The sequence below is a fragment of the Bufo bufo genome, chromosome 2 (genome assembly GCF_905171765.1).
Source record: "Bufo bufo chromosome 2, aBufBuf1.1, whole genome shotgun sequence".
NCBI classification, from domain to species: Eukaryota; Metazoa; Chordata; class Amphibia; order Anura; family Bufonidae; genus Bufo; species Bufo bufo.
This window is the reverse complement of record NC_053390.1, coordinates 163,006,126-163,028,416: the sequence shown is the minus strand read 5'-3', so window position 1 is coordinate 163,028,416 and position 22,291 is coordinate 163,006,126.

Here is a 22,291-nt window from a genome sequence, read left to right as displayed (position 1 = left end):
GGAAATTTTCACCCCGTGCTTTCCAATTATTTGCCAAATACCATATTTTTCGCCCCATAAGACGCACTTTTTCCTCCCCAAAAATGGGAGGAAAATGCCCCTGCGTCTTATGAGGCGAATGCTGTCAGTTTTACATCGCTGGATGCGATGTACGGAGCGTGGGTCGGGGGAGGGGCTGGGAGGAGGAGCTGGGGGCCGGCAATAGCGGTGGGGCGGTGCGGTCACTGTACTATAGCCCCGCCCCACCGCTCCGGTATTCTAATATAAAATTTATTATTGAATTAAAAGTTATTAAACATGCCCCCCTCACTCCTAATAGTACCGTATATCCGAATTTCTTCTGTATAATGCCGGCAGGCAGGTCGGGCGAGTGGCAGCGTAACTCCCTGATGTCACGTGCCTGCGCCGCCTGCTTTATGAATGAAGCAGGCGGCGCAGACAAGTGACGTCAGTGAGTGACGCGCCGGCCGCCCGGCCTGTCTGCCTGCATTATACAGAAGAAATTCGGATATACGGTACTATTAGGAGTGAGGGGGCATGTGTAATAACTTTTAATTAAATAATACATTTTATATTTGTATACTGGGGGGGCGGCGGCGGCGGGGGGGTGGAATCTGTGGATGGCACAGTTAAGGGGTGGGGGTCTGTGGATGGCACTGTTATGGGCTGGGGAGGGCACTGTGGATGGCACTGTTATGGGGTGGGGGGTCTGTGGATGGCACATATATAACAGTGCCATCCACAGATCCCCCCCCTGTAACAGTGCCATCCACAGATCCCCCCCTGTAACAGTGTCCGTCATCCACAGATCTCCCATAAGTGTCCGTCATCCACAGATCCCACCATAAGTGTCCGTCATCCACAGATCCCACCATAAGTGTCCGTCATCCACAGATCCCCTCATAAGTGTCCGTCATCCACAGATCCCCCCATAAGTGTCCGTCATCCACAGATTCCCCCATAAGTGTCCGCCATCCACAGATCCCCCCATAAGTGTCCGTCATCCACAGATCCCCCCCATAAGAGTGTCCGTCATCCACAGATCCCCCCCATAACAGTGTCCGTCATCCACAGATCCTCCCATAACAGTGTCCGTCATCCACAGATCCCCCCATAACAGTGTCCGTCATCCACAGACCACCATTAGTTCCAAACCCACCAAAAGCACACCTTTTGGTTAAACATTTTTTTTTCTTATTTTCCTCCCCAAAAACCTAGGTGCGTCTTATGGGCCGGTGCGTCTTATAGGGCGAAAAATACGGTAATACGCTTAGTAACCTAACCGCCAAACTACAGGGGCCATTGTCTGTTGGCTGTTGTGGCAGTTAGCCTGGATATTCATCAGGTTGCATATAACAACCAATCACAGCTCAGCTTCTATTTTGCTACAGGTCATTAATATGAGCTCTTATTGGTTGCTATAGGCAACGAAGGACATTCTTAGTATGAGATGTTAGCTCAGCGGTCCGTGCCGGCTCTGCTGCCCCTAACCGCAGGCAAGGGCGCCGGGCTCCCTCTTTCCCTGCCGCCATGCACCGTGCTGAATAGTGTTGGGTGCGAATATTCGAATCGCAAATATTAATCGCAAATATCGGCACTTCGAGAATTCGCAAATATTTTGAATATAGTGATATATATTCGTAATTTCGAATATTGTAGATTTTCTAACCTCCCTTCTTGCTTGTGGGCCAATGAGAAGGCTGTAATGTCTTTGTCTGAGCTTAGTAACATCCCTAGCAACCAATAGGAAAGTTGCCTATCCTTTACTATATAAGAACCTCCCGAGCAGCCATTTTCTGCAGGTTTTTTGCAGTTCTGAGAGAGAGACAGCAGTGTCATTGATGTGCTCTGTGCTTTCCTGTGTCATTACATTAGATAGTTAATTAGTTAGTTAGCTTATATATATATAATACAGATAGTTATTGGGAGATAGTCAGTGTAGGTTAGATAGTGATATAGTGTAGCTGATTCTGCTGTCCATACATACGGGCTACATACATACATAGTGCTGTGATGTCACAAGTTCACAACAATACTTAGTGCACCAATCACTAATAAGTAGTCAGATCTGTTAAAATGTGAAGTTGCACGTATTGCCCCAAATGATTCGCATCATTAGTGCTGATTTCGCAATCGGTAATATATTGGAGCACTCTATCTGCATATAAAGCTATTGTAATGTTCTGCCGTGCCAACCATTTTCTCCAGTCTCAGGAAACTTCTAGCAGCTTGAAAAATGTTGCTATAGTGACCCACGGCAGTATTTCACACGCATTGCGCAAATATTACATTGCCGTTTTTTCGCGATCAAGAAAATAATCTCGAATTTGCGAATATATGACGAATATTCTACCAAATATTCCCGAAATATCACGAATTCGAATATTGCCCCTGCTGCTCATCACTAGTGCTGACAAGCGTGGGTAGCAGATAGCTTAACTATTGTATCTGTGTTCCATGCCAGAGTTTCCTTCCTGCTGGAGACTTGTACTGGTGTTTGAGCTTGCATAGATGTGTCTCTCTTCACCTATGAAGCAGCACATACATGCGCACCTCCAGAGTACAGCCAGTCTGCACCGAAAAGGCATTGATTGGCTGGAGTGACCACATGTCACTCCAGCTCGGTAAAGGAAGAGAGCATATTTAAAAGAAGAAAAACTACCACAAGAGGACACAGTTTTAAATTAGAGGGGCAAAGGTTTAAAAGTAATATAAGGAAGTATTACTTTACTGAGAGAGTAGTGGATGCATGGAATAGCCTTCCTGCAGAAGTGGTAGCTGCAAATACAGTGAAGGGGTTTAAGCATGCATGGGATAGGCACAAGGCCATCCTTCATATAAGATAGGGCCGGGGGCTATCCATAGTATTCAGTATATTGGGCAGACTAGATGGGCCAAATGGTTCTTATCTGCCGACACATTCTATGTTTCTATGTTTCTATGTTGTCAAAGTTACTTCACTGCTACAGCTGGCTAAACCGATCCTGGTCAGGAGAAGCTAGTTTCCCCCTGAAAGTAGACAACCCCTTTAAAAGGGATGATTCTGCCAGAGCCAGTGGTACTTCCTATTAGCTGCTCTTCATTCTTGCTAATATGGTGGGGGGGGTTGCCTTGTTATTTCAGAATGTAGCTCTTGTTCCCCAAAATGATGTTAAAGTTAGTTTTATAGGATGATTAGAAAATCTTTAATAACCACACAGAGTCATAAAAGTTCTATTATTTTATTTATTGTAAAAATATAAGAAGCACAGCACAACTACAATATATGTCATTAATTTCAGGTAAAAATACCGCATGATGAACATAAATTATATTTAGTAGAATTTTCTAAGGACAAACTTTCCTGTAAATATATAATTTTAGTGGCAGCAAAATAAACATTAACCTTACAATTAATATGATTAACTATAAATATACTCTTTTTATGTAGAAAATAGTGTTTTGTTTCTAGATATTAATCTTTTACAGAATATATAGTATAAAAATATATTATCTACAAAGTAAAGTTCAATTATAATAAACCACATAATATTTCAGTTTCAATGTGTCTCAGACACTTTCTTCAATCCAAAAGCCAGCCTTCTAAGCTTAATTTATCATTAAAAATAATATAATTTAAAGTAATTGTCCAGCCTTGTAAAAACTATTAACATCTTTTTTTTCTTTTTATTAAACAATAAAATGTATAAAATTACCTACAGTAATTCTAACCACCAACCCCCACACGACTCTTGCACCGGTGGTCCCTTACCCGTCTTTGTTTTTACACCCACGGTTTACTTCACTGATCACAGTGGGGACGTTTGTATGGTCAACACTAGGGATAAGCGAATCAACTTCGGACGAAACATCCAAAGTCGATTCGCATAAAACTTTGTTCTAATACTGTACAAAGCAGGAGCTCTGTACAGTAATAGAATGTATTGGCTCCGATGAGCCAAAGTTATTGCTTCACGAAGTCTCTTGAGACTTCACGCAATAACGTCATAAATTAATTTGTACTGTAAAAAAAACATTTCCCGAACCTTAGGTTCAGTTCCAAGGTACCACTTGGCTCATCAGAGCCAATACATTCTAATACTGTACGGAGCTCCTGCCCTGTACAGTTTTAGAACGAAGTTTTATGCCAATCGAATTCGGATGTTTCATCCATAGTTGATTTGCTCATCCCTAGTCAACACAACCCTAATAAGTGAGGACTATCAGGGACCAGGCAAGAAGCGGCAAGTAAAGTGATGGCGAGCGAGCAATACACAGGTGAAACTCGAAAAATTAGAATATCGTGCAAAAGTCCATTTATTTCAGTAATGAAAATTAAAAGGAATTACATTAATGCAGCTTAAAATTATAATTTTGTGAAAAGGTTCAATATTCTAGGCTCAAAGTGTCACACTCTAGTCAGCTAATTAATCCATACCCCCTGAGCATAGGGTACCTCAAAATTGTGACTTTGGGGTTTCATAAGCTGTAAGCCATAATCATCCAAATTATAACAAATAAAGGCTTGAAATATCTCGCTTTGCATGTAATGAGTCTATCTCAAATATTAGTTTCACTACTAATATATTAGTTGCATTACTGAAATAAATGAACTTTGCACGATATTCTAATTTTTCGAGTTTCACCTGTAATAGTTATTTAACCACATAGACGGTTTAAAATATCCATTAGGACAAGCTACAATGCAATCATTGTGAGTGCAACAGACTATACAGAATCATTTGATCAAAATACCGTAATGACTTCCTACAGACAGGGCTATAATACTCTACCTAAAATGAATTGATAGAATAGAATATATTACTAATACAATGTAGAATATTAGCAATTCTGTGCTGGACATGTCTTTATTGTCCATAGCAACCAATCAGAGCTCACCCTTCATTTTCAAATCTGCTCTGGTAAAATGAACGCTACACTGTGATTGGTTGCCATGGACAACAAAGACAGTTCTTTTTGCCGGGTTTGATAAATCTGCACCATTGTGTCCTAAACAAAGTATAAGGGATCTATGCCACTTCAGCAGTTCTGTGCTGGTTTATTGCACTGCTTCCTAGTTATCCATGCCTTCATCCTGAACAGCCCTGCCATTCCCATCCTGAAAATGGCCGCTTATGAAGTGGAGTATTATGTATGAGTCCCTCCATCTGCATTTCCCACTGTACAGTACGCTAGTTTACTGATGTGCAAGTGTGGATGAAAGCCTTGTATCACACGTTCATGTTCGCTTGCGCATCAGTGAAGGCACAGCACATTACAGTGGATGGTGGTCAAAGGGGTGGACAGGGAGGCGGCGCTACAAAATGCAATAAAACAGCACAGAAAGTGACATATATCCCCCTCACCCACACATACATATTGGCCAACCCCTTAGGGTCCATTCACAAGTCCGCAATTTTGTTGCGCATTTTGCGGAACGGAATTGCAGACCCATTCATTTCTATGGGGCAGCATGATGTGCTGCCCCGATACGGAATTGCGGACCCGCACTTCCGGGTTCGCAATTCCGTTCCCGAAAAAAATAGAACATGTCCTATTCTTGTCCGCAATTGGGGACAAGAATAGGCATATGATATTGGTGCCGGCCATGTGCGGTCCACAAAATGCGGAACGCACATTGCCGCTGTCCGTGTTTTGCGGATCCGTGGATCTGCAAAACACGTTACGGACGTGTGAATGGACCCTTAATCTTCACTCCAGCTTGTAAAGGGAGTAACGCCAATAATAACTGCTGTGTGCAATAATATCAGCTCCAAAATGATGCTTCACTGTATCGCTAACGGTGCTGCCATGCGGTCAGGGTTTTTGAAGCCAAAATCAGGAGAGGATTCAAAGTAGAATTTGTCCTTAATACTTTTTTCTTTTTTATGATCCATGCCTGATTTTGGCTTCAAAAACAGAATATGTATCGCTCACCTGTTTGCCATTGATGAAGGGAGGCACTGAAGTGCTCAGGATGTAGCTCCAGCAGAATCCAAGACAAGGACCTAAATCCAGCTTCCCATAAAAAAAACGATCTTTATTTTAGTGTAGTAAAAGCCCATACAAATATACACCATGAGACACTCTACGCGTTTTGGATCAAAATCTTTTGATCCGAAATGTGTAGACGCTGTGTGTCTCGAGGTATGGGCTTTAACTGCGCTAAAATAAAAGGTTGTTCTTTTATGGGAAGTTGGATTTATCTCCTTGTCTTGGCTTCAAAAGCTACATAAAAATACCTTAACGTGTGGCCGTACCCTAAGAAATATCTAGTCAAGGAAATACAATATCTATATCATGTAAAAACAATAGTGAAAGCAATAAGACATTGTACTAATTGCAGTGAATATATGGTTTATAAAATAATTGAAAGGTTTTTTTAAGTGCACTTAAAAAAATAGGTTTTAAAATGTGAATAATAAAGTTATAGATAGATACTATCTGTATCCACGTACAATCTGTACTTGCTGAATCTCCCAATGCAACAGAGCTGAGTTTGTTATTTAGCGCAGATCATTGTGATATCACAATGCAGCGCCTGACATTTTTAATAACATTGGGAACGAGCCAAGTTATCCTAAATAAAGCTGCCCATACATTTTAGACAAATCGTCTAATTACCAGTTATCTCATGTGTAGGGCGGCCTTCTGACTGTCTCCTGATGGATTTCAACATGCCTGATCAAGTGTTGACTGCCAGCAATGCCGGACTGAGAACTAGAAGATATATCCTGTCACCTCTCCTGACATGTCAATTTTAGTAACTACTTGCATTCCAATAACTCCCCAATAACTATTCTTATGACTCTGTGGCACTATCAGCAGTGATGGCCAGGTCACCGGGATCAGGCAGTTCCGAGAACAGCCGCCGGGGGCCTTCATCGGGCTGTTCTCGGAACTGCCTGCTCCCGGTGACCGCATTTGTTTCAGACCGGCTCGCGCACAGGCACAGGTAAGGGCACGTTGTGAGTGGCTTATTACGCTTTGGCCAAAATGTACACCAATGCCCCATTCAACATCCAGCATAGAGGCAGGGCAGAATGCTGGTTGCAGAGTGCGATTGCATTTGTTTTTGCGTTTGTACAGGTAAGGGCTTACCTGTGCATCGCCGGACTTGTAAATTAAGATGGCAGCCCGCATGTGTTCGGGGGTGAACACGGCGAACTGGCCATCACTGACTATCAGCACTGATTGGCTAGCAGTGATGGCCAGTTCGCATTGTTCGCCCGCGAACATATGCGGGCTGCCATCTTTTTTCACAAGTCCGGCGAGGCACAGGTAAGCTCTTACCTGTGCCTGTGCGCGAGCCGGTCTGAAAACAAGTGCGGTCAGCGGGAGCAGGCAGTACCGAGAACAGCCACCAGGGGCCTTCATAGGGCTGTGCTCGGAACTGCCTGCTCCCGCTGACCGCACTTGTTTTCAGACCGGCTAACGCACAGGCACAGGTAACAGCTTACCTGTGCCTCGCCGGACTTGTGAAAAAAGATGGCAGCCCGCATATGTTCGCGGGCGAACAATGCGAACTGGCCATCACTGTTGGCTAGTGCCAGATTGTGTGGGGACACTCCCCTCGAATGGGTATTATCTTCATTGCAAACTGCTAGTGATTCATTCATAACTTCTAGCAGGAATAATAAAGGTATAGTACAACATAGGGTCATAAGAATAGATGCTCCAGAATTTGTTATGACATGGGGAATGCTAGTAGTTACTAAAACAGACATGTCAGGAGAGGTGACAGGTCCTCTTTAATCCTCTCACCCACTAAAAATGAACATGCAAGCTCGGCTCAGTGTTCATGTTTATGGTGGAGTCAGGAGCGATAGTTGTCAGCTGAACATGCTTTCAGTCCTACAGCTACTGTATCTCAAGTGTATGGCCAGTTCTAAGCCTCATGCACACATCAATGTTTGTTCAGTGATTGCCATCAGTGATTTTGAGCCAAAACCAGGTGCAGGTCTAAACACAGAACAGGTGCAGATCTTTCTCCTATACCTCATGTCTGTGGAGGCTCTAATCCTGGTTTTGGCTCACAATCACTGATGGAAATCACTGACCAAATCACTGACCAAATACTGACGTATGAATGAGGCAATAGTGAATTATAGAAATGTGCGTATAAACAGTACAATAACAAATTCAGCTCTACTACATGTGCATTTAGATATGGCAAAATTCTTGCAGTCCAGCATTGATTATCCAAACATTTGGGTAAGGGCTCATTTACACGACCGCGCCCTGTTTTGCGGTCCGCAAAACACGGATGCTGCCGTGTGCGTTCTGGAATTTGCAAAACGGATGGCTCTTTATAGAAATGCCTATTCTTGTCCTCAAAACGGACAAGAATACGACATGCTCTATCTATTTTGCGGGGCCATGGAACGGAGCAACAGATGTGGACAAAAAAATGCTTGAAAATCTTTTCCCATTGTTTTTAATGGGAAATATGCACCATAATTCACACGGGCACGTATTTTTATGCTGCTGTATTCAAAAATTCTTCAAGAAATGAAAATTCACTCCAAACATGCTTGTTTGTCATTCGGAATGTATTTTGTAGGCATTTAAGAATAAGCAGCTAATAATTCTCCTGAACAAAGGAATACACAAAAAAAAAACATTCTGTCATACGAACATAACCTCATATTAAATATATTAAATCTGCATAAAAGGGCAGACCTTTACCAGGAATAAAAATATATACTAATTTAACTTAAATTGTATATATATATATACGGTATATATATATATATATATATATATATATATATATAGAAATACTTAAACTAAAGCTAGAGGAGATTTATCAAACTGGTTTAAAGTAGAACTGGCTTAGTTGCCCATAGCAACCAATCAGATTCCACCTTTACTTTTTCAGAGCTCCTATGGAAAATGAAAGGTGGAATATGATTGGTTGATATGGGCAACTAAGCCAGTTCTACTTTACACCGATTTGATAAATCTCCACCAATTGCTCCTAATTTAGATAAAAGTGATGTAAAACATCTACATTTGTCCGGTCGACAATGGCTGATACAGCCTTTTCCTAGAAAACTTTTACTGTATATGAAGCTTATTTTCTTTTACTGCCGAAAGGAGGGGGGCACGGATGTGGTCTTAGCAGAAATGCGCGTTTGTTAGTGTCAATATGATTTTTGATCTCTAAAGCTATTATGTATGAACACTAGTGTGGGGCGATAGCTAGACCTATGGCCCTAACAGAAGGGTTCAGACTCCTTTATAATAATAATTTGCAGGCCTGTACACAAAGGGAAGAGTTAGGGGGCCTTCACACGCGGTGGATTTTGTTGTAGAAATTATGACTGAAAATCAATTCCATTCACCTGAATGAGGCCAGCAGAAATCCACGTGTTTGCCGCCCTATTCAAATAAATGGAACTCATTTTCAGATTGCGGAAATTTTGCTACGGTGAACTTTCATTTTGATGAATCTGCCCCATTCTGTACAAGACCTTTCAGTTTACTTCTCATAAACCTAAGAAGAGCTGGCAGCTCATTCTCTAGTCTTCATATGATGATGATGACAATGGACTGTATCTTTCAGAAGAGGATGCGCTTTATATATCATCCATAGTTGAAGAAGACTCATTGTTTGAAGACACAGCTTTTTGGAAAAAAACATAAAAAATCATTAATATGGAGGAAATATGAATTATATTTTATTTGTAAGCACATGATTCAGCCTATACCTTAAAGGGGTTGTCCAAGTTTTATTACATCTTAGCTTCATGCACACGTCCGTGAAACACGGACCGTGTGGTACCGGCCTGGATTTCTTCTGAGTGCAGGAGCGCACGGTGTCATTGGTTGCTATGACGCCGTGCGCTTCCTGCTGCCGCCGCAGTACAGTAATACACTGGTATAGATGATAGCGCACAGCGTCATAGCGACCAATGACGCCGTGCGCTCCTGCACTCAGAAGAAATCCAGGCCGGTATCACACTGACCGTGTTTCACGGACGTGGGCATGAGGCTTTAGGGAGCAACAATAAATGTGCTAAAATAACAAATGAAGTAACCGGTGCTCTACTCTGGTCCTGCAGTAAGGGTGCCATCTTCTTGGCTGCAGCAGTTATTTTAGAACATTTCCTGTTGTGCACTGAGTTTTAAAATTGTAAAACAAAATTCTTAAATGTACAATCTCAATAAGCTATGTTCCTACACTTAAATGGGTTCCCCAGGGTACAGATATGGATGACCAATCCTCAGGATAGGTCATCAATATCACATCACTGGGGTCCGACACCTGGCAACCCCACTGAACAGCAGTTTCAGGCTGCCACAGCGCTGAAGTCTATGTAGATTATGGAGCTGGAAGCAGAAGGCTCCATACACTGTCTAGATAGTGAAAGGAAGGTGAGATTCAATACAGCTACACAGTGTATGGATACTTCAGACCCCCAGCAATCTGATATTGATGACCTATTCTGAAAGTAGGCTATCAATATCTGTAGCTTGGAGAAGCCCTGTAATAATGATAATAATAATAATAATAATAATTATTATACAGTATATATAAATGGGGGGGGGGGGGGGGCATAAATGGATGTGACAGTCGCCTCATATCCAAACATTTTTTTAAATGATTTTCCTTCTTCTGCTTTCAAAAAGTACTATATTAATGCTAATTATGTGGGTGTTCAACTGCAGAAATTCATTGAAAGGCCACTTAATCCTGGTTAGTGTTTAGTCAGTATTTTTCATTAGCATTTGGGCTCATGCACACGAACGTATTTTCTTTCTCTGTCCATTTTTTTTTTGCAGACCATATTCGTAACCATTCATTTCAATGGGTCCGCAAAAGAATAGGAAGTTTCCGTATGTCTGTATGTCCATTCCACAAAAAAATAGAACATGTCCTATTATTGCTAGCATTACAGAGAAGGACAGTACTGTTCTATTAGGGGCCAGCTGTTCCGTTGCGCAAAATACGGAATGCACAGGGACGTCATCCGTATTTTTTGCAGATCCATTTTTGGCGAACCGCAAAATACATACGGTGGTGTGCATGAGCTCTTCGTTAACCAAAACCAAGAGTTGTTCTACAAGAAAAAGTAGTATGGAAAGATTTGTGTCTCTTCTGAGTTTTGCACGCCTACACCTGGTTTTGGCTTACAAATACTGATGCAAAACACTAACCAAATACCGACCAAGTGAAAGTGGCCAAGTGCATTTATTTTCAATGTTCATTTTTCATTTAACAATATAGAAACATTATGGAAAGTGCACACTTTTCTAGTTCTTACCTTTTCAACTTTTTTAGGTCTATGATCCTGAAACAAGAAAGAGAAAATTGATATATAACATACTTGCAGCAGTTCATTTGATTCATATCTACTAATGGCAGCATTTATTATTACAGCATACTATAGGGTAAACTATGACATGTGTTGCCCCAGAAAAGTGGAGTGTTTTTGCCTGTTTGGCCAGTGGAGTAGGCATTGTGCCAAAATTATGATATATTTTCTCGTTTTATAGCATGCACCTTGCCCAGCAGTATGCCATTACTAAGGGGCAGCCAATTATTTTTTTGACAGATCTATCATTGTGACCAAAAAAAAAAAAAAAAAGTTGTGCATCTAATCTAGTTTCTTGGTGCAGAAACTGACTGAACCTTTCTAATAAATGCTAATTAGACTTGTAATATTGTTTAGAAAACATGCACTCCCAAAAAAGGCCAAAATGTTGCATATTGATAAATCCCACCTATGTACTATACAGGATCTGTCCTTAACATAGCGAGTCATTTGTAGTTACTATCCCAATTTCTTTTGAATAAGCAAGAAAAAATCCAGCACTTGCTGATGTATAAAATCCAATTCTTCATTCAAGTGTGCGTGGTACAACAGATAAAAGCTTCATGCGTATCGGGCAACACTTGCCCTTTCTCAAAAGCGTTCGCCAACCCAGCAAGCATACAAGACAACATAGAGCAACTGAGCCGGTAAGGGTTAATGCCCATTCTTTTTATCTCTTTAAGGCCTCTTTCACACGGGCGAGATTTCTGCGTGGGTGCAATGCGTGAGTTGAACGCATTGCATCCGCACTGAATCCGGACCCATTCATTTCTATGGGGCTGTTCACATGAGCGGTGATTTTCACGCATCACTTGTGCGTTGCGTGAAAATCGCAGCAAGCTCTATATTGTGCGTTTTTCACGCAACGCATTCCCCATAGAAGTGAATAGGGCTGCGTGAAAATCGCAAGCAAGTGCGGATGCGGTGCGATTTTCACGCACGGTTGCTAGGAGACGATCGGGATGGGGACCCGATCATTATTATTTCCCTTATAACATGGTTATAATGGAAAATAATAGCATTCTTAATACAGAATGCTAAGTAAAATAGGGCTGGAGGGGTTAAAAAAAAATACAAAATTTTTTAACTCACCTTAATCTACTTGTTCGTGCAGTCCGGCTTCTCTTCTGTCTTCTTCTTTGCTGTGCAGTAGGAAAAGGACCTGTGGTGACTTTGCTGCGCTCATCACATGGTCTGTCACATGATCCATCACCTGATGGACCATGTGATGAGCACAGTGATGTCACCACAAGTCCTTTACCCAGGTCCTGAAGAAAGAAGACTGAAGAGAAGCCGGGCTGCGCGAACAAGTGGATTAAGGTGAGTTAAATTATTTTTTCTTTTTTTTAACCCCTCTAGCCCTATTTTACTAAGCATTCTGTATTCAGAATGCTATTATTTTCCCTTATAACCATGTTATAAGGGGAAATAATAAAATCTACACAACACTAATCCCAAACCCAAACTTCTGTGAAGAAGTCCGGGTTCCAGTCTGGGTACCAAACATGCGCGATTTTTCTCACGCTTGTGCAAAACGCATTAAATGTTTTTCACTCGCGCGGAAAAATCACGCATTTTCCGCAACGCACCCGCATCTTATCCGGCCCAAAAACATGACGCCCGTGTGAAAGAGGCCTAAGGACTTTCTTTGTAATAATTATCTGCTTATTTTGATTTTATTATTTTAGGAGATTTATGAGTTATTAGTTTACCATGGAGTTAGCTTACATTGGCTGTCTCAGGAACTAATTAATATTTCAATTTAAGGGTTTACTATTCTCACAAGCCAGGAGAATTCTGCGCCATCACAGCGATGTTAAAAGATTAGCTTGTATGTGGATCACTGACTGTGGTCCAAACTGCACTACAGTAGCAATGGGGAGTCATGCACCAGTACAGATGTGTGGAGATCATCAATACGTTTTAAAAAGGAGTTTTCCAGGTTCCTGATATTGATGGCCTATCCTCAGGATAAGTTAATCATATCTGATCAGTTATGGTCCCACATACCGCTCCTCTACAATCAGCTGTTCCCTGCAGCCTCCAGAGCTGGAACTAGCACTTTGAATGAAACATGAAGCACAGCGCCGTTCAAAGTGTAGTGGCCGTCCTGGGTTACTGCTGGTCATCTTACATTCACTTCAGTGACAGCTTAGCTGCAGTAACCCAGCACGACCACTATACTTTGAATGGAGCTGCAAGGAACAGCTGAATGTGGGGAATCGGTATGTGGGACCCTCCCCGATTAGATATTAACGACCTATACTTAGGATACATTATCAATATCAGGAACCTGTAAAACCCCTTTAATTTGTGCACTTGTAGGACAATATAACATTGCAACTTTAGAGCACCCCGTCTTTAATAATAATAATAATAATAATAATAATAATAAAATGTATTTATATAGCGCCACCATATTCCGCAGCGCTTTACAAGTTCATAGGGTTCATGTACGAAACAAAACTAACTGGCTAATATTCAACTGAAACACTAGGAGTCAGGGCCCTGCTCGCAAGAGCTTACAATCTATGAGAGTCTTTTTTAGCATTGGTATCCATCATTTTGGTAGCTCACCTCTTTGATGCTTGTAGTACAGTGTTTTAATGTTTCTAGCGTACTTTCTACTGGAACAATTCTAGGCATTTCTAGGGCATGTTCAAAGATGCTGTCTAGAACCTGTGAGGACTGAGAACATAGAGAGACATGTTAGTGGAATGAACGCACACAGCTATTGACGCTGATAATATGCCTGTAGTTCACGTTCACCATATCTTTATACATTTCACATAGCAGATTTCCTTTTTTAAAATCTAATAGGGTCATTAGGAATCTCTGCAAATATCCTAAACTAACACATAACCAGCAAACTGAAAATAGGCAAGTAAAGCTTAATAATTGAAATTTTGGAAAATACAAAGGGGGGATTTACAAAAATTGATGTGTCATGCCAGTCTTGATAAAAAGTAGTCTAGCATAAGATAAGCCTAATTTATTAAGAGACTCGAGAGGTCTGTGCACTATAAACTGAAGCCTAAGGCTACTTTCACACCTGCGTTTAGGTGTGGATCCGTCTGATATCTGCACAGACGGATCCGCACCTATAATGCAAACGCTCCCGTTTGCATTACCATGAACCCGTTTGCATTGTTCATGATAATGCAAACGGATCCGTTTTGACTTACATTGAAAATCTATGGGAGGCGGATCCGTTTTCAATTGCACCATATTGTGTCAGTAAAAACGGATCCGTCCCCATTGACTTACATTGTAAGTCAGGACGGATCCGTTTGGCTCAGTTTCGTCAGACGGACATCAATACGCTGCAGGCAGTGTTTTGGTGTCCGCCTTCAGAGCGGAATGGAGACTGAACGGAGGCAAACTGATGCATTCTGAACGGATTCTTATCCATTCAGAATGCATTGGGGCTGAACTGATCCGTTTTGGGCCGCTTGTGAGATCCCTGAAACGGATCTCACAGGCGGACCCAGAAACGCCAGTGTGAAAGTAGCCTAAGCTAGCAAGTAATATTACTTTGGTTGGGCAGTTCAAAACTTTGCAATTTTTCTATGCCAGAAAAGTGTTGCAGAGGCTTTAATAAATTCCTCCCTTTGTGTTTCAATTTCACCCCATTTTTAGGACGTTTGCTTGCTGTCAGTGAATCACAACATTTTTGTTTATATTCACAGATTGCAAATCCGAACTGCACATAGCTAGTCCTACTCTAGGCTGAGAATTGGATAGAACTGTACCCAATATAAGCAATGCACTGTGAACAAAAGAAATCAGTATTAGTATAAATTGCACTGCTGCAATGTATCAGTCTACAGTCCAATTGTTTAACTCTTTGGAGAATTACAGTACCAAAGCTAGATGCAATTCTATTCACTCTTCAGGAATAGCCATATATGACTTTGTTGGCTCTGAATGTTAACAAGAGTGTTCCCATTCACTGACAGCAGACAATGGGTTTTTGAAGTTATGTTCATAAAACTGGAAAACCCCATTTAACATTTTACAATATAGGAATATAGGCATCTATATAATCACCCTATGCCTGGATGACCCCACAGTACAATAGGTGTATGATTGGAATTTATCATTTTAACTTACATCATATCTGCTATAGTCAGCCTTGTCGAATCCCTCCATGTTGTTGTTCCAAGACTAGATAAAAGTAAGGTAAACTTTTATAATCATAGACCAGTCTAAATTTACATAACAGCTAAAAAGAAGGTCCTTATGAAGTTATTGAAATATTGAAATAAAATGTCATTGTGAATGGAAGTTAACAGGTTCATTTGGGTCCTCCATCGCAGATTCCATCAAAAATAGAAAAAAATCCTACATGCAGGATTTTTTTTCTCTGCTAAACAAGGGAACCTCCGAACAGAAACTGAAAAGACCCCATTATATTCAGTGTCAGTTATCTGCTAAATCTGAGACTTCTGTTATTTCCAATGTTCTGCTCCTATAAGGCTCCATTCACACGTCCGCAAATGGGTCCGCATCCGTTCCGCAATTTTGCGGAACGGGTGCGGACCCATTCATTTTCTATGGGGACGGAATGGATGCGGACAGCACACAGTGTGCTGTCAGCATCCGCATTTGCGGAGCGCGGCCCCGATCTTCAGGTCCGCAGCTCCCCAAAAGATAGAACATGTCCTATTCTTGTCCGCAGCTTGCGGACAAGAATAGGCATTTCTATAGGGGTGCCGGGCGGGTGTGTTGCGGATCCGCAATTTGCAGGTCCGCAACACACCACGGACGTGTGAATGGAGCCTTACGGATCTGAACAGTGAAAATTAATAGCGCAAGTGTGAAATAAGCCTTAATAAAACTGGTATAACCATTGCAAGAAGCTTATTGTACCTACCTTGTTACCAAACCGGATAGAGAAATTGGAGTTTTTAAAGGCAGTACAATTTTTTAAAAGCTCCTTTAAACACAAAAAGAGAAAACAATTACAATTCTAATCCAATATATGGATATGTGATGTGTAATTTATGTAAGATTTGTATTGCTATTATAATATTACATCTTATGTACTATATCACCCATAACACATATTGCATTACCACTACTATGTATAGAACTACAATATTCCCATATAATGTTATGCCCATTGCCAATATCATACATACGTTTCCTTTTATAGAGCTGTGTGATTAACATTACTAATACCACGTATTATTCTTGCATAGCGTGATGCTTATCAACAATACTATGCATCCAAATAGAATATTCTTTTATAATAGGATGCCCATCACCAGTACCATATATATTATTACATACAAATACAATCATTACTCTTCTAGAGATATGATGGGTCTAGTAGCTTGCTTTGACAGCGGCTATGAATTCTACGTAATTGCAGGTTTTTATACAATGTTGCTATATACTTGAATACTTACATTCCAAAGCTCTTTAAAAATTTGATTGTCATAACGATTTCTTATACATGATACTGTACAGTTTGGATCTTTTTTTCCCGGGATAGGTTTGCTGTGTACCACCACAGTCACTCCAAACACCAAACTGATCATGGAGGTGAAGCTGAAAAAAGCTGTGGAAAGAGGTAGGTCAATTATATATGACCACAGGATGCTTAAAGGTCGTATATCAGGCAGAGCACATAAAGTCCATATCTCACCCATGATGCTAGGTCCTCTTAAATACGAGTGTCTGCCATTTGTCATGCAGAATCCATGAATATATATACACCTTGCCGCCTACAGTGGACTTTTCCCCTTATGTCTTATTCACTGCTATGAATAATACAGTTGTCATGTAGAAATGCACTTTAAACAAAACTTTTATTAGCATAAATATTGTTTCTTTTTCATTTTGATGATCTCACTAACGAACATAGACCCCTCTTCCCCCACCCCAATTTTTTTTTTACAATAATTATGATTGGATTTAGGTTAGTTGTCTAAGCACTTACAGCAGTGTAGTGCACCTGAGTTTCTAATAGCGCTGAACCATTTTTAATTTAATTATGTATAAATAATTATGCATATATTCAAAATATCTACCTATCTACCTATCTATCTATCATCTATCTATCTATCTATCTATCTATCTATCTATCATATATCTACCTATCTATCTATCTATCTATCTACCTACCTACCTATCTTTCTATCTATCTATCTATCTATCTATCTATCTATCTATCTATCTATCTATCTATCTATCATCTATCTATCTACCTATCTACCTACCTACCTATCTATCTATCTATCTATCTATCTATCATCTATCTATCTACCTATCTACCTACCTACCTACCTATCTATCTATCTATCTATCTATCTATCTATCTATCTATCTATCTATCTATCTATCTATCTACCTATCTTTCTATCTATCTATCTATCTATCTATCTATCTATCTATCTATCTATCTATCTATCTATCTATCTATCTACCTACCTCTTTTTTTTATTTCTTGATCTATCTTCAATGTGAATATGCCTGTTAAATGTCAAACATAGCATGAAATATGGAATTAAATCTTGTCTGTATAGTATTGATTATAAAATGCAAAGTTGCTTTATATTTTGTGTGCAAAATTTAAATTAACGTTATCTTAATTACTGAGGATCTTCACTTTGTAAGGTAGACATTGGATCCTAAATTGTTATGGTCCAAATTACATAGGATCTAAACTGTGTATGGTCACTGGTTCTGCACTCACAGTCTAAGGCTAGGTCTACATGACGACATTTGTCGCGCGACATTTTGTTGCACTAATGTCGCGCGACAATTTTTATAATGGCAGTCTATGGTGTCGCACTGCAACATGCAACATGCTGCGACATGCTTCGAGATGGATTTTTCTGCGACTGTTGCGTCACAGCATGTTGCATGTTGCAGTCCGACACCATAGACTGCCATTATAAAAATTGTTGCGCGACATTGGTGCAACAAAATGTTGCGCTACAAATGTTGCAGTGTAGTTGTGCCCTATCTGTCGCACGACTTATTGTCGCGCGACAAATGTCGTCGTGTAGACCTAGCCTAATACACACTGGAGAAGCTTCATGAATCTTTTCCCCTGTGTAGCATGTACCAGATTAAACACACAGTATGCACAGCAATGACTGAATCTTGCATAGGCTAAAAACAAATCAGATCTGGCATTGCTTTCTGTTGAATTTGTAAGTAGAGAGCCCCCTTTTCCGTAAAGATGCTTAGTGCATAACAGGAGTATTCCTTAAATTATATCTAGAATAGCGCATTAATGCAGGCACATGGCAAATGTTTCTAAAATCATATAATAATCATGAATGTCATGAACAAATCTATGCAAATAATATGTCATTTAAGTTGGTTTGAATTTCTCAATTATCTTTTAGAGTTTCATTTATATATAATTATTATTATCACTATCATTTTTAGTAGTAGTAGTAGTATTTAACTGTAGCATTTACCAGAGTTCTTCCTATGATGATGAGGAAACTGGAAGAGGCAGTGGAGATGGGTATCTGGTGTATACGACTTCTTCCCACTAGAGGGAGTATTGGCTTTTGCAAATGTGCTTTCAACTGGTAAAATTATGATCAAATGCCGAGGCTTTTGATGTGATATCATTGTTCTTGTGAATATTGCATCACTTTTGAATACTACTATGATGATTCCTCAAGGGAACTAGTCATATTGACTAACTATGATTGGAAATGAAAGAGAACCCTTTTCTGTCAGTTAATATTTAATTTGTCATCTTGATCATCATACGGGGAGGAAATCCCTAGTGATTTATAAATTATTGATGATATATGTAACTTCATCCTAATTTAGCTTCAAATTTACTGACCTGTCAATATTTAAGAAGCTGGAAATGAGGAGGGAAAAATCCTCATTCTTCATACTCTTAAGACCGGTAATAAATATCTGATCGTTGGGATTCCAATACCTGATACCCCCTCTGATCAACTGTTTTCAGGAGCTCCAGAGTTGGAACTATGCAAGTGAAAAGGGGTCTTTCCAACAATCAGTAAATGATAGAATATCCTAATGATATACCACCCCTTCCTTCAGTTGGAAGACCCATTCAATATATAATTAATAATATTGGTATTAATAAAACTGTAAAAACATGTAGAATAAATTTAACAACCTAGTTATGGTGATTGCTAAAACTCTGGGTTAGTAAAAATGAAGACGTTTCATTTGGACACAATTAAAAATATTGGGGGAGATTTATCAAACTGGCTTAGTTGCTCATAGCAACCAATCAGATTCCACCTTTCGTTTTTCACAGCTCGTTTTGCACAGTGTCCATGACACTGTGCAACACCCTGATATTATATCACTGTGCAACAGCCACTAGCATCAGCTCATTTGAAAGATTAAACCTTCAAAGAAAGCAAGGAATTGCCGTAGGACCAGTGTCAGGAGTTTACCCAGCCAAGATACTGTGTATGGCTGTGCTAGGAGGGTTGCCATGCTGACCAATTAAGCCATGATCAAATGCCGAGGCTTTTGATGTGATATCATTGTTCTTGTGAATATTGCATCACTTTTGAATACTACTATGATGATTCCTCAAGGGAACTAGTCATATTAACTAACTATGATTGCAAATGAAAGAGAACCCTTTTCTGTCATAGTTAATATTTAATTTGTCATCTTGATCATCATACGAGGAGGAAATCCCTAGTGATTTATAATTTTTTTTATGATATACAGTACAGACCAAAAGTTTGGACACACCTTCTCATTCAAAGAGTTTTCTTTATTTTCATGACTATGAAGGCATCAAAACTATGAATTCCCTTACGTCCTACCAGCAGCACAGATGGGGTTAACCACCCCCCATGGACTGGTAGGACCGGCGGAATTTTAATAAGCCCAAGTAATAATTAAACACTTAAACCTCCCCTATAAAGGAGGGAATCACCTCCAGCCCATTGTGTTTTTTTCTGTCCTCCGGACAGGTGGGCTAGCCGGTGATTCCCCCTCTCTTAGGGGGAATCTTTTTTTAATTTTATCTGCGGGCTTTGCTTTTACTACTATGGCTTGTCCGGCAGCTTACCTGCTGCCGGCGCTGCGCAGCGGTGCTTCGCTGCGGTACTTCGCTGCGTTTTTCGGCATCCTCGGTCCTTTTACTTGCGGGATTTTTTTTAACCCCTAACAGGTATATTAGATGCTGTTTTGATAACAGCGTCTAATATACCTGCTATCTGGTCCTCTGGTGGTCCCCTTTGCTTGGATCGACCACCAGAGGACACAGGCAGCTCTGTAATAAGTAGCACCAAGTACCACACTACACTACACCCCCCCTTGTCACTTATTAACCCCTGATCACCCCATATAGACTCCCTGATCACCCCCCTGTCATTGATCCCCCCCTGTCATTGATCACCCCCCTGTAAGGCTCCATTCAGATGTCCGTATGTGTTTTACGGATCCACGGATACATGGATCGGATCCGCAAAACACATACGGACGTCTGAATAGAGCCTTACAGGGGGGTGATCAATGACAGGGGGGTGATCACCCCATATAGACTCCCTGGTCACCCCCCTGTCATTGATCACCCCCCTGTCATTGATCACCCCCCTGTAAGGCTCCATTCAGACATCCCTATGTGTTTTACGGATCCACTGATCCATGGATCGGATCCGCGAAACACATATGGATGTCTGAATGGAGCCTTACAGGGGGGTGATCACGCCATATAGACTCCCTGATCACCCCCCTGTCATTGATCACCCCCCTGTAAGGCTCCATTCAGACGTCCATATGTGTTTTACGGATCCACGGATCCATGGATCGGATTCGCGAAACACATACGGACGTCTGAATGGAGCCTTACAGGGGGGTGATCAATAACAGGGGGGTGATCACCCCATATAGACTCCCTGATCACCCCCCTGTCATTGATCACCCCCCTGTAAGGCTCCATTTAGACGTCCGTATGTGTTTTACGGATCCATGGATCGGATCCACAAAACACATACGGACATCTGAATGGAGCCTTACAGGGGGGTGATCATTGACAGGGGGGTGATCACCCCATATAGACTCCCTGATCACCCCCCTGTGATTGATCACCCCCTGTAAGGCTCCATTCAGACATCCGTTTGTGTTTTGCGGATCCGATCCGTGGATCCGCAAAACACATACGGACGTCTGAATGGAGCCTTACAGGGGGTGATCAATCACAGGGGGGTGATCAACCCATATAGACTCCCTGATCACCCCCCTGCCATTGATCACCCCCCTGTAAGGCTCCATTCAGACGTCCGTATGTGTTTTACAGATCCACAGATCCATGGATCGGATCCGCAAAACACATACGGACGTCTGAATGGAGCCTTACAGGCGGGTGATCATTGACAGGGGGGTGATCACCCCATATAGACTCCCTGATCACCCCCCTGTGATTGATCACCCCCCTGTAAGGCTCCATTCAGACGTCCGTTTGTGTTTTGCGGATCCGATCCGTGCATCCGCAAAACCCATACGGACCTCTGAATGGAGCCTTACAGGGGGGTGATCAATCACAGGGGGGTGATCAGGGAGTCTATATGGGGTGATCAGCCCCCTGTCAATGATCACCCGCCTGTAAGGCTCCATTCAGACATCCGTATGTGTTTTACGGATCCACGGATCCATGGATCGGATCCGCGAAACACATACGGACGTCTGAATGGAGCCTTACAGGGGGGTGATCACCCCATATAGACTCCCTGATCACCCCCCTGTCATTGATCACCCCCCTGTAAGGCTCCATTCAGACGTCCGTATGTGTTTTACGTATCCATGGATCGGATCCGCAAAACACATACGGACATCTGAATGGAGCCTTACAGGGGGGTGATCATTGGCAGGGGGGTGATCACCCCATATAGACTCCCTGATCACCCCCCTGTGATTGATCACCCCCTGTAAGGCTCCATTCAGACGTCCATTTGTGTTTGCGGATCCGATCCGTGAATCCGCAAAACACATACGGACGTCTGAAGGGAGCCTTACAG